Source organism: Triticum aestivum, chromosome 5D (assembly GCF_018294505.1).
Source record: "Triticum aestivum cultivar Chinese Spring chromosome 5D, IWGSC CS RefSeq v2.1, whole genome shotgun sequence".
Taxonomy (NCBI): domain Eukaryota; kingdom Viridiplantae; phylum Streptophyta; class Magnoliopsida; order Poales; family Poaceae; genus Triticum; species Triticum aestivum.
Window position 1 is genome coordinate 475,295,837 of NC_057808.1, and position 4,746 is coordinate 475,300,582.

The 4,746-nt window shown below is 53.0% G+C and overlaps 1 pseudogene; it reads right to left on the reverse strand.

The window, feature by feature from the left end:
* Positions 1–2,666: 2,666 nt before the first annotated feature.
* LOC123125579 (cytochrome P450 81Q32-like) lies at positions 2,667–4,373 on the reverse strand (annotated as a pseudogene).
* Positions 4,374–4,746: the final 373 nt, after the last annotated feature.

Sequence of the window (4,746 nt, forward strand, 5' to 3'; positions counted from 1 at the left end):
TCTGTGATAGCCTGGCATATTAGGATGATAGACTACTCATATCAATAAGGAATCTCTTCTTTTCCGGGAGCCCATTCGGACAGAACTTCAAAGTTAAGCGTGCTCAGCTTGGAGTTGTTTCAGGATGGGTGACCGACCGGGAAGTTGCTCCCGGGTGCGCATGAGTGAGGAAAAAGTGCGCAGAAAAGACTAGTATTGATCTGTGGGGCCTGTCGAGATCCCGCAGGAGTAACGACTACCGGCGGGTGTGTCCGGGGCGTTACAAGTTGGTATCAGAGCCGACCCTCGCGGTTACACGGATGTTTGCGGACAGGTGCGCGGTCATGTTGTTCATGACGTTTGTGACCCGTCGTGGCACACGGCATGGTACATGTACTGGACTGGTTGCACATACGTTTGTGCCAAGAGGGAACGTTCCTATGGCCCGACGAGGACGTCGGTTCCTCTGAGTGGGGGTGTATGTGATAGCCTGGCTTATTAGGATGATAGACTACTCATAACAATAAGGAATTCCTTCTTTTCCGGGAGCCCATTCGGACAAAACTCCAAAGTTAAGCGTGCTCAGCATGGAGTAGTTTCAGGATGGGTTACCGACTGGGAAGTTGCTCCCGGGTGCGCATGAGTGAGTATAAAGTGCACAGAAAAGACTAGTATTGATCTGTGGGGCCAGTCTAGATCCCGCCAGGAGTAACGACTACCGGAGGGTGTGTCCGGGGCGTTACATCATCCTCATTAACCCCTTCCAGAATGGTGAATCATTAGGTCTAGCAATAACATGGGCCAATGTATTAGATTGTAAGTACTTATTACGCAAAATTTGTACCCACGTTCTCTCCGTCTCAACAGACAGCCGAAATAGCCATTTGCTAAGTAGGCAACTATTTTAACTTCTAAGTTCTCGATCCCTAACCCACCCTGGTCTTTGGGTCTGCAAATTATATCCCATCTGGCCAATATATATTTCGTCTTAACTTCATCACTTTGCCAAAAAAGGCGAGATCGATAAAAGTTAAGGATGGCAATGGGTAGGGTATGAGGCGGGTAGAGCAATACCATACCCATACCCGTGTAGTCAATGGGTACAAAATTCTACCCATACCCATACCCATGGTAATGGAACTTTTCCCGTACCCATGCCTAGTGGTTACCCATACCCATTGGGTACCCAACAGGTAGATCAAACAGAACACAAGTTATTCGCAATGTTACATTCATCTATAGCAGATTTGACCCAAATAACATTGATCTCAACTCAATAACATATAGAAGAGTACATGACAATTATCTCAATTCAAATTGAAAATTGGTGACAATTTTAACATAGGCTCACAAGCTCTCGACACAACTTTAACATAGATACACTTGTGAATCACGGATAAGGTTCACATGTTAGTATAATTGGGTAGGGTATGGGTGTATCCATGGGTAAAAGACTATACCCATGCCCTATCCATGACTTAACGGGTAGGGCATGGGTACTACCTGTGGGTATAAAATTGTGCCCATACCCTGCCCATGCTGGTACGGTATCCGCGGGTACCCGTACCCATAGATAAAATTGCTATCCTTAATAAAAGTCACGTATTTTCTGTACCCCTATAGGTATTTCAAAGAAAGACAAGAGGAACATCGGTAAACTAGTCAGAACTGAGGTTATTAACACAAACCGGCCCCATAAGACATAGGTTTGCCTTTCCAGCAACTTAGCCTTTCTTCAAATCGATCAATGCATTTCCACTCCTTATTGGATAATTTGCGATGATGAATTGGTATCCCTAGGTAACTGGAAGGTAGGGAACCCATTTCACATCTGAATAACTGTATGTAAGCGTCTTGCTCCTTTTTAGCTCTCCCAAAACAGAACAATTTACTCTTGTCAAAGTTAGTTTTCAGTCCCGACAAATGTTCAAATAAACAGAGCACTAGCTTCATATTTCTAGCTTTTGCGAGAACATGTTCCATGAAAAAAATTGTGTTCCATAAAAAAATTGTGTCATCCGCGTATTGTAGTATGAACACTCCCTCATCCACAAAGATGTGGAACTAGTACTCCTACTTGGCTGTTTTCTTTAGCTCAACTGATAAGAACTGCCAACATATCCGCAACTATGTTGAATAAACAGGAGACATAAGGTCATTCTCTCTTAAGCCCTTATGCGTCTGAAAATAATGGCTTATATCATCATTCACCTTAACCCCACACTACTTTTTTTAACGAAGGAGTCCACCTGTTTCCTCCGGGCCTCATCGAACCACTTCATGCGTAAGGCCTCCCACTATGTGCTTGGTGCCACATAGTAAAAAGCCAGCTAGGTACACAGAGATTTGGCATCGACTCTGTTTTAGCACCGGCCACACAGCGTGCAAGATTAGGCATCGACTCCAGCTCGGCCCCACGTACACATAAACTAGTAATATAGTGGAAGAACGGCAGCGCGCTCGGGGCTGCTTCGCATGACAAAGGACGGGCAACGCGCTTAGTTTATTCGCTCAACGAATTTGGCATCGGAGCACGAAGATGCATCAAGCTCAGAATTTTTTATTTGGCACCTGCTGGGCAATGTAGGGCACCGATGCCAAATGTCCAGAAAGCAAATTTGGCACCGCTTTTGGTCCACATAGTGAAGGCGTAAGGCGTGCTGGAGGAGACCACGGCGCGGTACAATTTACCTCCACGACGCACGCCTCCCCAGCGGTCACAGTCCCCTCAGGACATGTGTCATGGCTGCCCGGGGTCGGCACGTCGCCTGCAGCGGCACCGCCTTGGGGAGCGTCAGCCCACCTCCTTCACCCATGTCAACCTTAACATCACCAACCCTGTCCCAATGGAAGCCCTGCACCAGCGTGCCCAGAACCAGGCCCAGCATCCGCAGCGCTAGGGCCTCGCCGGGGCACTTGCGCCGCCCCATCCCGAACGGCATCATGAACAGACCTTCGGCCTTCCCGTCCTCGAACCGCTCTGGCCTGAACTCCAACGGGTGCTCCCACGCCGACGGGTCCCTGTGGATGGCGTACGCGTTCACGAGCAGCGTCGTGCCGCTCGGGACGTGGTAGCCCGCCACCGTGCAGTCCGCGGAGGACTCGTGTGGGATCATCGCCGGGACGGGCGGGTATAGCCGGAGGGTCTCGCTGATGATGCAGTGGAGGTAGCCGAGGTGCGGCAGGTCGTCGGCGCGGAGCAGTCGGGTGGTTCCGACGGTCGCGTCCATCTCGGCCTGCGCTTTTGCTAGGGCGTTCGGGTGGTTGAGCAGCAGCGACATCGCCCACTCCGCCGTCGTCGCCGTGGTTTCTGTGCCCGCGCTGAACATTGTCTGCCAAGGTTAGGAAGACGAGAAGAGTTACTGCCACTGATCGGTCAAATCACTGAGTTTGGAAGCAGTGAGACTGTGAGAGTGAAAGACAACGGACAGTGAGATGGTGGAAGCGCTTACCATGCACAGAGCCATGATCACCTTGTCCGTGTAGATCTCCGGCTCTGTCTTTTGCAGATCGAGCAGCACGGCAATCATGCTCTTCTTCTCCCCCTCGCCGACGACGTCGCCCAGCCTCCGCCGCTGTGCTTCGATGAGTCGCCGCAGGAACGCGTCCCTCCTGCTCACGGCAGCCACGATCTTGTTCCTCACGCCGAACACGTCGAACCACCGTAGCACCGGCAGAAAGTCCCACATGTTGGCCCCACCGAGCAGCGGTACGATCTCGTCCAGCGACTCCTTGAACTCCTGTGCCTCCGGCGACATGTCCGTGGCCTCGCCCCCCTCCGGGCGCGACGTCTTGGTCTGCGCGACGGTCTCCATCAAGGCGCTAAGGGACACCTCGAATAGGCTCCGCTTGAGCTCCACCAGCGCGGCGCCGCTGGGGGCGGCCGCCGCGGCCCGTGACAGGCGGCGCGCCATCGCGCGCACCTCGCTGGCGATGTCCGAGGTCATGCAGCCCACCCGGTGCGCGGAGAGGAGCTGCACCGTGGCGACGCGACGGAGGTTGCGCCAGTAGGGGCCGTAGCGGGACGTCGGGAGCGTGGTGCAGCCGAAGCACACCAGCTGCAGCGAGGGGAACCGCGGGCGGTCGGCGAAGGTGACGTCGTGGTCCGTGAAGCATTCTCTGGCGCCCGCAGCCGACGACACGACCACGGCGGGGCGCGAGCCGAGGCGCAGGGAGAAGACAGGCCCGTGGCTTGCGGCGAGGCGGGAGAGCGCGGCGTGGAACGGCCTCTTGAGGAGGTGGAGGTGGCCGAGGAAGGGAATGGCGGCGGGGCTCGGCGGCAGCTGTGCGCTCTTGTTCTTGGAGCCGCCGAGGAGTGGGTGACGTAGACGGAGCAGTGAGGCGATGAAGACGAAAAGGGCGGCCGCGCCGGCGAGGGCGGTGACGGTGTTCATGCCGTTGGAACTTGGAAGGAGCAGAGCTGGTTTCGCGTTCGATTCAGTGGCTTGTTTGCGCGGTATTTTATAAGGTCCTCGATAAAATTTGGCTCGTAAGTTTTGGATACGAAGCCAATGGCCGAACTGGGAGTGCCATATGCAAGATCCAAGGCTTTTCAGAGTTAAGACAGTGTAAGCACCAATTGGCCTGGCCATGGCAAGGCATTCCCATCCTAACCGTACGCCAATACGTCATGGACATGTCAATTAACGTAGCTCAGACAAACGAGGAGAAACTTTGAGACTGGAACTATGTGCTTGGGATCATCACAGCATCTCCAGCAAATCATTGATCTTCAGTCGAAATTGCGATTGTACTCCTGTTTTTTTT